The sequence below is a fragment of the Lissotriton vulgaris genome, chromosome 7 (genome assembly GCF_964263255.1).
Source record: "Lissotriton vulgaris chromosome 7, aLisVul1.2, whole genome shotgun sequence".
In the NCBI taxonomy this organism is placed as follows: domain Eukaryota; kingdom Metazoa; phylum Chordata; class Amphibia; order Caudata; family Salamandridae; genus Lissotriton; species Lissotriton vulgaris.
This window is the reverse complement of record NC_141695.1, coordinates 547732371-547745316: the sequence shown is the minus strand read 5'-3', so window position 1 is coordinate 547745316 and position 12946 is coordinate 547732371.

The window sequence follows — 12946 nt, the reverse complement described above, 5'->3', positions numbered from 1 at the left end:
ATGTGGGGCCGAGAAGAATGTGCTACCATCTACCTGTTGTTGTGATTTAATCCAAGGATCTACGAGGGAATTATGTGAAACCAGATCTACTAAAGCTTTATATACTTTCTTCTTCCTACCACCATAATGTCCACCCACCTGCAAACAAGAGCTATCTGGAACATGTATGTTTAAATCTCCGCAACATACTATTGGCTCTGGCCATTGAGCTAATTCAATGTCCAAGTATTGTAAAACGTCAGGATCATCCTCAGTAGAACCATAGACTGACGTCAACGTAAAGGTCTTTCCTTTAAAGCAGATTTCGAGAATGACCCACCTACCCCACTGATCTTCTTTCTTTCTTTTAACCGTTATCTCCCTAGTCTTACCCAAAACTGCTACTACTCTTGTTTTTGTCCCTTGTTTAGGGTTGGCCAATAATCTAAAACCAAGTTGTTCCAATAGGTAGCCTCTTGTACCTTCAATATGTGTCTCTTGCAAACACACCAAGTCCAATCTCAGAGATTTTAGCAACGCTGCCACCCTCAACCTCTTGTTAACACAATTGAGACCACAGATATTAATTGAGGCGATTCTACACGTCATCATAATGCCACAATTTCCTTATATGAAAGACTGATCTTTTTGTATACCAGATACTCTGGAATTTGTAGGATGTGTAACTGTGCTGAGTCAAATATTGTGTATCGTGCATTTGTACTTTTTTTCCCCCTCCCCCACCCACCCCCCTCTCTCCCGTCTCCTCAGTTCCCACCCCTCCCACCCCGGTCCCCCCCCCCTCTACGGGCAAATAGGTCAAAAGACCTATGTGTGGCCGCTTTTGAATTGCGTCAGTCGCTTCCCCTCTCAGCCTAATCTCATCACTAGCTGAGTCCCTGGCTCCTCTTATCGTTTAAAAAAAGCTATACTTGTAGTGAAAACCCGTCTATTATATCCTTACCAGCAACTCAACCCCCCTTCCTATTCTTCAGCTCTTCAATGAACTGCTGTGCTTTAATTTCGGAGTTGAACACTCTTATTTTCCCTTTTGTTACAACTTTCAGTTTAGCAGGGAAAAGGAGGTATGCCTCTGACCCTAATGCCTGAAATGGTGCAATCAGCTGTCTGAGCCTCCACCTTCTCTCCACCGTCACGTGGCTAAAATCGGGCCTAGCGAAAAATGCGGTACCCTCAAATACCCTCTTGCTATCTGGTCTAGCTTTGGCGATAATCTCTTCCCTCAGCAAGAAGTTCCCTACATTTACCAAGATCGCTCTGGGATAAGAGCCCTGCCCATCTTTCCTGGCCCCCTGTTTCAATGTAAAGGGATATCTATGCGCTCGCTGTATCTCTTTATCCCACTGCCAATCTGACTCTGGGAAAGCCCCCTTTAACATGTTCACCACAAAGCGCCTTGTGTCCTGCCCCTCAATCCCTTCTGCCACACCCAAAAGTCTAATGCTATTTCTTCTTTGGCGATTTTCAAAATCTTCCAACTTCCATTGGAAATCCTCCGAAAGTTTTTCTTGATCTGACTTAAAAGATTTGAAGTCGCCCATCTCATCTTCCAGCTTGCCTGTACGTACTTCAGCCTCTGTTACTCTTTCAGCTAGTTCATCATACAGCTTATTCATTTTCCTCATTGTATTTTGAATTTTTTTAGCGTCCTGTCTTGCTCTACGGCTTTCTGCTCTAGCCTTCGCTTGCATCTGCTTAAGGGTATTAAACAGGAGTTCAACTGGTAGCTGATGCGCTGTATCTGAACCTGCTGGGGGGGGGCCTGGGTTATTATCATCCACATCCTGGTATGACTGTGATGTCGCTGAATAATCCCATAATAACTTCTTCTGGGCCGCCTCAAACCCCCCTGCGAGCTGTCTAGATAGCTTCAAGGACTTCCTTCTAAGGGTGGTATCTTTATCGATACTTGAGTCTGAGTCTGAGTGTGCACCCTCCTCTGAACTTCCAATACTTGTTTGCTCAGGGTCTGACTCCTCATTCAATGAGAAGAAACAATCTCCCTCAGCAGAGCCACCTTCGGCCTTACCTGCTCCTTCACCAGCTCCATTTTTGCTCGCCAGGCTGAGGGTGCTCCCCCATGTTTTCAAGGGCTCTATACTCGCTAATTTCATTTCATTTTCCACCATCAACAAGGCTCCTAGCATATCTGCGTTGCCGAATTCAACCGCAGGCTGGCCTTGACTTTCCTGATTTTCCAGAGTTTCTCCAACCTCAGGAATGTCATTATTACCTTCTGGCTGCCGCATCTTTCCTTCTTTCTCCAGTTGCTGCAGCTTCTCTTGTCGTATTGGCACCTCTGCCTCTGCCTCTGCTGTGTCAGTGGCGGCGGCTTTTTCCCCGAGCTCTGGCTTGCTGCCGAGTCCGTGATTCGGGCGTTGCCTAGCAACCCCACCTTTGGCGTCGTCAGCGTCCTCGAGGACGCTCTCCTGAGCGTCCGGTTTTCCGCTGCTTTCCCCGGGACCAGTGGAGCCGCCGATCCTGCTGCTGCTACCGCTACCGCTCCCCCGTCTACCTCTTGGACCTTGCACACCGTCCATACGCTGGAGGGTTCTCGGGGAGAAAGCTTCAGCAACGGTAGGCTGCCGCAACAATGTATCTCTGCCTTTCTGTGTATCTTGCTGCCTGCCGGCTTTACTTAGATTTATTGCGCGCAGAGTGAGTTCATCTGAACTGCTGCATTTCTGATCCGATTTCTTTTTTCCTCCGACCACGACCCCTGTTTTAGGGATAGCACCCGGATTGGCACCTGGATTACGCATGGCTTTACTCGCCCCAGTCGTGTTCCCTGTTGAGTCACTCGGCCCACTCGGCATTTTCTTGTCTTTCTTGTCTTTTTCTCTCTGAATTTCTTGCTTCTCTTGCCTTTCACTTTTCGTCGTTCTTGTAGGCATTGTAGGCATTACAGTCTCTCGCGCTTGTACTTCAGCCTGCTGTATCAGGGTTTTCCTTTTAATCCTAAGCGCAATCGTACTCATCAGGCTTTTGGCACCTCTCTTTAGCCAGTCGAAAGCTCGGTAGCAGTAGTAAGCTTGCTTTACAATGAACCCTGAATAATTTGACTTTGAAAGTTCTGGTTCGTCGTGTACTAGCAATATCAGTGCCATTCAGAAGAAGCTCGGAAGACCATGGATTCCAGCTTCTGTACATCCTACTACTTCATCCTCAGGCTGGAGAGGGGAATAAAATGCGACTGCTCACAGCAATCCAGCGTCGGCCATCTTGCCTCTCAATTGTTTCCCATTTCAGTGGCTGGTCTGGTGCTCTGCCTCCCTTCTCGGCTCCTCGTGCACAGTGCTGTCTCTCCCTTTGTCCCCTCTGTGCAATGTACTCTTTTTATGGTCAGCTTGGAGCACACTCATGTTATTAAGGTCACACACAGACCTAGCTTCAGTGATTACAGCAGTACATTTGGAAGAACATTGGAATTTTATCAGGAAGATCTCAGACATATTGTAAGGTAGATGGAACTGCACAGTTTATTAAGTCAAAAAGAGAGCAGATTACAGAAACTTGTGTGTAATGATGTGCTAAGACCGATGTTGTTAGGACAGTACTTCTTGGGTGATTGTTAATTTTGAACCTGGAACATATGTAAAGCGCCCCTGCACCAACAAAGGCATCTTGGCACTAAAACCAGTAACCAGAAAATAAAACAGGAGATGGCATAGCTCAGTCTGCAAAACAGTTATATTGAGTATAAAAAATTTACCTTAGGTATTATTACATTGTGGGGCACAGGGAATAAAGGTTTTGCCCTGAATTGGACAATTAGATTTCCAATTGATTTGACTGTTATGTTATGTTATGTTAAAAAGAACTTATCAAGCGCTCGTTCACCAACGATTTCTACTGCTGAGGGAGGTGTGAGGCAGCAGTACAGGGAGGAGACCTAGTTATCATATGCCTGATGGAACAGCCATGTCTTCAGCTGCTTTCTGAACGGTGCATAGGAGGAGACTGACCTTAGCTCCATCTGAAGCGAGTTCCAGAACTGAGGGGCTATAACTGCAAAACAAGAGCCTCCATGTTTCTTACGTTTAAAGATTGGGGTAACTAGCAGATTCAAGTGGGAAGATCGTAACTTTCGAGTGGGAACATAGCGTAAAATTTTGGAAGAAATAAATGCTGGACTCGTGCCCTGGAGAGCTTTAAAGATTGTGCATCCCATCTTAAACAGGCCACGCATGCCCACAGGGAGCCTATGAAGGCTTTTCATCAGGGGTGAATGCGGTGCCATTTGGGTTGATGGAAGATCAATCTGGCAGCCTGATTCTGGACTAGCTGAAGGCGTCTAAGTTGGAAGGCCGGGATGCCTACATAGAGAGAGTTAGAATAGACCAGTCTGGAGATGACCAAGGCCAGGATCACTAAGATCAGAGCTTCCTGAGACAAAAATCTACTAATCTTCTTAATTCTGCGTAGCTGGAAAAACCCAGCAGAAACCACCGAGCTGATCTGAGCTTTCATTGATAGATCATTGCTCACCACTATACCCAGACTCTTGGCTGAACTAGTCGGAAGTGGAGGGTTGCCTAAGGTAGACGGCCAAAAGCTGGAGTTCCAAGGTTAGCAAGTCCACCAGTAAAGATCAGCTCAGTTTTTTCGGGGTTAAGCTTCAGTTGATTTTCATTCATCCACTTGCTTATACAAAATCATGGTGTCTTGAAAATGAGACACAGAATAAGGATGAAGGTTAATGTCAAAAATTAATTGGAGGTCATCCGCATAATTATATGTCATGACTTTCCTTTCCCGAAGAGAGGAAATTAAAGGAAGGAGGTACAAATTAAAAAGAAGCGGGGAAAGAGAGGAGCCCTGGGGCACTCCACAAGATAGTTCCATCTTTTTTGAGGAGAAGTTAGCAAGACGTACCGATTGCAACCGGTTACTAAGAAAAGAGGAGAGCCACTTTAGGGCCAGGCCCTGGATCCCAGCATTGCTGACACGGTCAATCAGAATGTTATGATCGACCGTGTCAAAAGCTGCTGACAGATCCAGGACAACCAGGGCCTGGCTGAGGCCTCTATCTGCGCCCCCTCTGAGGTTGTCCATAACTGTCAGAATGACAGATTCAGTGGAGTGAGAGGGTCGAAATCCAGCCGGGTGGGGATCCAGGACATGAGACTGTTCAATAAAGGTGCTTAGTTGAGTTGAGACATATGCCTCTAAAATCTTACTCAGGTAAGGTAATAATGAAATAGGGCGGTAATTGCCAAGAATAAAAGGGTCCGCACCTGGCTTTTTCAAAATGGGAATGAATTTCGCACTTTTAAAGAGGTCAGGAACTATGCCCGACTCAAGTGATTTATTGAGGAGAGAGAGCGGAGGGTCTGGGCATTTGGAAAAGACTTCCTGGAAGACATGAGGAGGACAACCATCTGTCGGAGAGCAACGCCAGAGCCAACTCTCTTAAGTAAGCCCAGAAAGGTCTCCAAAGTAATAGTGGGAATCAAGGTCAGCTCAGGTGAGAGACCACAGATATTAGGAGCGTTAACAGGAGTATCAGAGGTCGGAGTGCTAGCCTTAATGGCAGTGATTTTTTCCATGAAATATATATTGAGGGAGTCACAAAAAAGATTGTGAAGGGATAGGTTTCGGTACAAGTCTATCAGGTTTAGAAAGCTCATTGACTATTGAGAAGATTTCTTTCATTTTACTAACTGAATGTAAGACTTTATTAGAGAAATAATCAGTTTTAGTTTGAAGAATAGAGTGTTTGTATTCTTTCAGCAGGTTGGTAAAAATGTTCTTATCAGCCATATGATAGTGAAGTCTCCATCTGCGTTCTGCTTGTCTCAGTGCCAGATTTTTTGTCTTGAGATCAGCAGAGAACCATCGCTGTGCATCATGAGGTCTAATAGTCTTTGTAAGCATAAGGGGAGCAGCGCAATCACATGCAGACTCCAGCCATAGCTTAAGGTTTTCAGCCTGTATGTGGGTCGACTCTGAGATTAACAGGGTTGTAGCGGTTAAGAGAGAACAGAGATGGTCAATGTTAGCACTTCTCCAATTTCTAGACTTGCAGTTTTTAGTCAGTCTGGTTTTTGAGGGGTGAACAACAAGGAGGGTAAGAGAAATGAGGTGGTTATCCGACAAAGTGCACAGGGAAATTAAAGGGGTCGGAATCACCATATTAGCAGTCCAGACCTGATATAAAATGTGTCCCTTAATATGAGTGGATTCATGCACATGTTGGGTGCAATTCATTCCGGACAAAAGATCTGTCAGCTTAATAGAGCTGGCACTCTCCAGTTCATCTTGAGGCCAATAATTAAAATCACCAATGATGAGAAGTCGAGCGTGAATAATGTCCAAATGAGAGATCATTTCACCCAAGGCCTGTGGGAAGGTAGGCATGTAGCAAAGGGGTCTGTAGAAAAGAGCATATGTAAAAGATGACTGGGGAGATTCCAGTTTAAAAACTAAACTGTCGACAGAGGGCAAACCCTTAATATCTAATATCTTAAACTGATGGTCCTTAAGGATAATAGCTGCAACTCCACCGCCTACCTTGACTGAACTGGGATTAGAACGCAAGTTGCATGGTTCTGGGGTTAGCCACTAAATGACATCTCCCGCTCTCCCCTCCTGGCACTCTCCCAATCGCTTCCCAACGAATGCGGCTTCCCCGCGTTCCCCTTTTCTTCCAATTGCTTCAGTGCAACCAACCTTCTCTTTGTCTCTATCTCTCCCTCTCCCCTGCTCCCTTTATCTTTTTACTATTTCCCATCTACTTCTCTCTCCCCCTTCTCTGTCTCTCCCCACTGGGTCTCTTTCCTTCTTCTCCCTCTCCCTGCTTCTTTATCTATGGGTTCCTTTTGCTCTCTACCACCCCCTTTACTGCATGGCCTTTGACTTCATTTAGTAAGTAAAGGGCGTGCAGATCTGTTGTGCCAACCCATGTGGTCAGATGGTAGGTTACAATCAGTTAAGTTACCAACACAAATTAAGATAAGGGCTATCTTGTTGAGCTTTATAACAATTTGTATTTGTTCTACATCTCAACTTTCGCTTTTAGGTCTAGCACATTAAAAGCATACATGACTCTGGGTATACATTATGAGCCCCGTTGCATCGCTCTTACACCACGTAAATTGGTGCAAGAGTGACAACACCAGAAATTAGATTTATGTAGCCACGCACCTTGTGCGCCCTGAGTGGCTTCATAAATCTCAAGTTAAGCAACGCAAATCACTGTATTACATTGGTCTGCACTTGGGAGGTATTCCATGGCCTCCTGTGGGTGTTCCCATGCAACTCCCATGGTCATTCACAAATGTGCCAGAACTGGTAAACCTGGTAATGCACCAAAAAGATACGCTTACCCAGGAGAGGTGTAGCAGGCAGAAATATATTTATTTTTCCATGTTACTTCCTCTTTTAAGGTGTGCTGCAGCACAAATAGAGGAAAATGCCTCTCAGTATTGTTTTTGTGCAGGGAGGTGTTCCTTCCTGCATACAAATATTCCTGAATGCAAAACAGGCACTCTGGCACCATTGGAGCTAGGCTGCCAAAAGGGCGCAGGGGGAAAATTCTTATGCCTTAAATACAGCACATTCCTGCCCTTTCCCAGCGGCACATTGCAGCTCAGCAAGGCGACTTGCTATGCTGTACTGCATCACAGTTCTCATAAACTTGCCCCCAATGTCCAGCCAAAACCTTGCAGTGTTTAACCAATCTGTCGCTTTCTCAGTTTTTCCTCCTCAGTACTTGTTTTTGTTGGAGTAAACCGAGAAAAGAGGGCGTCTGTTAAACTCCTGGTCATGGTTCATGAATGCCTACAGAACCATGAATTTGAATAAAACATTTTTGTAGGTGCCTTGTTTGGAAGACCTCTGCAAATCCGTTCCTATTCTATTCCGGTTTCTTTAGGTTCTACTCCTCTCCTTCCTCTGACATCTCTACTATCCTCCGCACGTGTGGTGTATGTTAACGCTAATGTTAATGATCTTTATACAGCGCAGCTGGTACCCTGAGGTGTCCTGGGACTAGTTACATCTCCTGTGGTATTAGAATTGGGAGAGATTTATTGGCAGGAACGGCAATATTTTTCTGACTGTTTTTATCACATAAAAGGTTTTTGATGCTACAGAATTAACCTGTTGACTGACGGTAAGACAATCATCCATTATCACACCCAGGTTTTTCACCTTATTTGTGGGTGAGGGGAGAGAGCCTGTCGAAGCAGGCCAGCAATTTAGAGACCAGAAGATAATATTGTTGCCAAACAACATAACCTTGGTTTTATTCATTTTGAGTTTCAGGCAGTTCTCTGCCATCCAACTCCCCACTGATAGAATGCATTCCCGGAATCGATTGACTAGACCTGCCTCATCTCCAGGTAGCAGGGACACCACAATTTGGGTGTCATTCACATATGATGTCAGGTCAAATCCAAACGCCCTGACTATAAGTGCCAATGAGGAAACATAAACATTAAAAAGCGTGGGGCTAAGGTAGGAGCCTTGTGGCACCCCACAGGGCAGTACAAAAGATTTAGACTGATAGTCTCCCAAGAGCTACAACTTGTCTTCAACCTGATAGAAAGGATCTCAAAAGAGCCGAGGCTTTCCCAAGGATCCTGCATGCCTTTAGACCGTCCATCAAGATATCATGATGGACCATATCAAAGGCAGCTGACAAATCCTGCAACACCAACGCTGCCTTGCCCCCTTGATCCACAGTTCTCCTGATCTCATCTGTCGCTTTAATGAGGGCAGTCTCAGTACTATGGCCCTCCCTAAAACCATATTGTGAGGTATCCAAAGCTTGTGTCTCTGCTAGAAAGGTACTGAGTTGTGTGTTCATGTTTTTTCTATTAGTTTTGCTGGGAGTGGAAGCCTAGAAATGGGGCAGAAGTTGTTTGGTTCCTTAGGATCCAAACTGGGTTTTTTCAATAGGGGCAGAATAGAGGCTATTTTGAATGTATATGTGAGCAGTGCCATGATACAAGATTTCTAAGTATAGCCAGCTACAATATTGGAACGGCAATGGGGCCTCTAAGGTGGCCTGAGGGGCATCAGTAAGGCTTTACTTGTCCCTTAGCACTGCCCCAGGCTCTGGTCCAGAAAGGGTTGGTGAAGTGTGGCCCTCTTACCTCAGTGTCCTGGAACAACTGAACCAACATAAACTACCCCTGTGGAACAGAAAAAAATATACTCAGTGGGGAGTAGTGGGAGGATTTCAGTGAGTGTTGGGTACTAGACAATTCTGTGTGGGAAGGAAGCTTGTCCTTCTTCCTGTGCTGTCTCAGTTCTGTATGAGTGATGTACACGTTTACTGTTGCTGCACAGTGCGCTACCCATTTTGTCTGCATAAAGGAAAGTTGCATTGTTTCTGCCCTGTGTGATATCAGTTCCATGAGGTTGCAGTATACTTCTGCTGCTTTGTATTTGTTTACTGAGTTTGAATCTGCAGTACTGTTGCTCATTGCAACTTGTTCCATGCACTGAAAGGAAGGTGGCTCTGGTGCTGCCCATAGCAGCGCTTGCCCCACCATTGCCCTATTGCTGACAAGCCCTGTATCTTCTCATTCACCAAGGGATGCTTACACTTTTTAATTTTTTTATTTAATGTAATTCTATATAGAGCGAACTTTACCGGAAGGTGTCAGAGCGCTTTACATAAGAACCAGTTGCAAAACATAAGGACTTAGGATTTCATGTGTTACATAAAAGATACACACAGAAAAAAATGCAAATGTATAAGATGTAAAGTCACACAAAGAAGAGACTGGTGATTATAATTATCTCTATATACATGGGGAAGGGATATGAATGGATATACTCTAAGAGTCCCATAGGAATGGTAGAGAGTACAATGGTCTACTGCATATACTTGTGATTAGAGTTATCTCTATATACATAGGGAAGGGATACGAATGGATATACTCTAAGAGTCACATAGGAATGGTAGAGAGTACAATGGTCTACTGCATATACTAGTGATTAGAGTTATCTCTATATACATAGGGAAGGGATACTGGACATATCAAGTACTTACTTGCACCAACCTTGGTGAAACACTGACAAACTTTTTCCCAACTCTTCAAGTCATACGCACTGCATATACCAGAGTGCAGAGGGGCGATCCGGCGGAGAGGCTAGCAGTGTGCTCCCATCATTGATTCCTGTTATAGGGCTCCCGTGAGCCCCCAAGCTGACGAGCTTTTGGAGACGCACCGACGCGCCTGAGGGGCAATGAAGCCTGTGACGATTGTTTGGCGGCCTTCTCTGCCACCCCAGAACTTTTCTCTACTGATGAGGAATACTTTCCCGAAACACGAGCCATGTCTTGTGTCTAGATATACTGGAAATATCAAGTACTTACTTGCACCAACCTTGGTGAAACACTCACAAACTTTTTCCCAACTCTTCAAGTCATACACACTGCATATACCAGAGTGCAGAGGGGGGATCCGGCGAAGAGGCTAGCAGGGTGCTCCCATCGTTGATTCCAATGGGGCAGAAGTTGTTTGGTTCCTTAGGATCCAAACTGGGTTTTTTCAATAGGGGCAGAATAGAGGCTAATTTGTATGTATCTGTGAGCAGTGTCATGATACAAGATTTCTAAGTATAGCCAGCTACAATATTGGAACGGCAATGGGGCCTCTAAGGTGGCCTGAGGGGCATCAGTAAGGCTTTACTTGTCCCTTAGCACTGCCCCAGGCTCTGGTCCAGAAAGAGTTGGTGCAGTGTGGCCCTCTTACCTCAGTGTCCTGGAACAACTGAACCAACATAAACTACTCCTGTGGAACAGAAAAAAATATACTCAGTGGGGAGTAGTAGGAGGATTTCAGTGAGTGTTGGGTACTAGACAATGCTGTGTGGGAAGGAAGCTTGTCCTTCTTCTTCCTGTGCTGTCTCAGTTCTGTGTGAGTGGTGTACACGTTTACTGTTGCTGCACAGTGCGCTACCCATTTTGTCTGCATAAAGGAAAGTTGCATTGTTTCTGCCCTGTGTGATATCAGTTCCATGAGGTTGCAGTATACTTCTGCTGCTTTGTATTTGTTTACTGAGTTTGAATCTGCAGTACTGTTGCTCATTGCAACTTGTTCCATGCACTGAAAGGAAGGTGGTTCCGGTGCTGCCCATAGCAGCGCTTGCCCCACCATTGCCCTATTGCTGCCAAGCCCTGTATCTTCTCATTCACCAAGGGATGCTTACACTTTTTATTTTATTTATTTTTATTTTTTATTTAATGCGATTTTATATAGTCCGAACTTTACCCGAAGGTGTCAGAGCGCTTTACATAAGAACCAGTTGCAAAACATAATCAATCAATCAATCAATCATAGACATTTATAGAGCGCTCTACTTACCCGGAGGGTCTCAAGGTGCTAGGGGGGGGGGGGGTGGCTGCTACTGCCCGAACAGCCAGGTCTTGAGCTTCTTCCTGAAGGCGAGGTGGTCTTGGGTCAGGCGCAGGTCGGTCGGGAGGGAGTTCCAGGTCTTGGCGGCCAGGTAGGAGAAGGACCTTCCTCCTGTTGTCGTTCTTCGGATGCGGGGGACGGTGGCGAGGGCGTGACTGGCTGATCGGAGGTGTCGTTTGGGAGCGTAGAAGTTGATGCGGTTGTTGAGGTAGCTCGGGCCTTGATCGTGGAGAGCTTTGTGTGCGTGGGTAAGGAGACGGAAGGTGATTCTCTTGTTGACCGGGAGCCAGTGCAGGTCTCTTAGGTGTCCGGAGATGTGGCTGTGTCGTGGGATGTCGAGGATGAGTCTGGCTGAGGCGTTCTGGATCCGTTGGAGTCTCTTCTGGAGCTTGGTGGTGGTTCCGGCGTAGAGGGCGTTGCCGTAGTCCAGTCGGCTGGTGGCGAGGGCCTGGGTGACAGTCTTCCTGGTCTCGGTGGGGATCCACCGGAAGATTTTCCGTAGCATGCGCAGGATGTTGAAGCACGACGAGGAGACGGCGTTGACTTGCTTGGTCATGGAGAGGGAGGAGTCCAGGATGAAGCCCAGGTTGCGTGCGTGGTCTGTCGGTTTGGGTGCGGTTCCCAGGGCGGGGGGCCACCAGGAGTCGTCCCAGGCGGAGGGCGAGGATCTTAGGATGAGGACTTCCGTCTTGTCCGAGTTCAGCTTCAGGCGGCTGGTCGACATCCACTCGGCTACCTCTTTCATTCCTTCGTGAAGGTTGGCTCTGGCGGCGGCGGGGTCGTTGGTAAGGGAGAGGATCAGCTGGGTATCGTCGGCGTAGGAGATGATGTTCAGGTTGTGTTGGCGTGCGATGGCCGCGAGGGGGCTCATGTAGACGTTGAAGAGGGTTGGGCTCAGCGAGGATCCTTGGGGTACGCCGCAGATGACTTCGGTGGCCTTTGATTTGTACGGTGGTAGGCGGACTCTCTGGGTTCTTCCGTCGAGGAAGGAGATGATCCATTCCAGTGCCTTCTCCTGGATTCCGACGTTGTAGAGGTGCTGCACTAGGGTGCGGTGGCAGACGGTGTCGAAGGCCGCGGAGAGGTCTAGGAGGATGAGGGCCGCTATTTCTCCGTTGTCCATCAGGGTTCGGATGTCATCGGTGGCAGCGATGAGGGCGGTCTCGGTGCTGTGGTTGGCTTGGAAGCCAGACTGTGAGGGGTCGAGGGATCCGTTCATCTCGAGGAAGGCGGCCAGTTGCTTGTTGACGGTCTTCTCGATGACTTTGGCCGGAAACGGGAGCAGCGAGATGGGGCGGTAATTCTTGTGTTCGGTGGGGTCCGCTGTTGGTTTCTTGAGTAGAGCGCTGAGTTCGGCGTGCTTCCAGCTCTCAGGGAAGGTGGCGGTGGTGAAGGAGGTGTTGATGATGTCCCGCAGGTGGGGTGCGATGACAGCGTCGGCCTTGTTGAAGACGTGGTGAGGGCAGGGGTCGGTCGGAGATCCGGAGTGGATGGAGTTCATCATGCGGACGGTGTCTTCGGTGCTGATCGGAGTCCAGGCGCGGAGGGTGGTGGTGGGGGGCGGTGGTTCG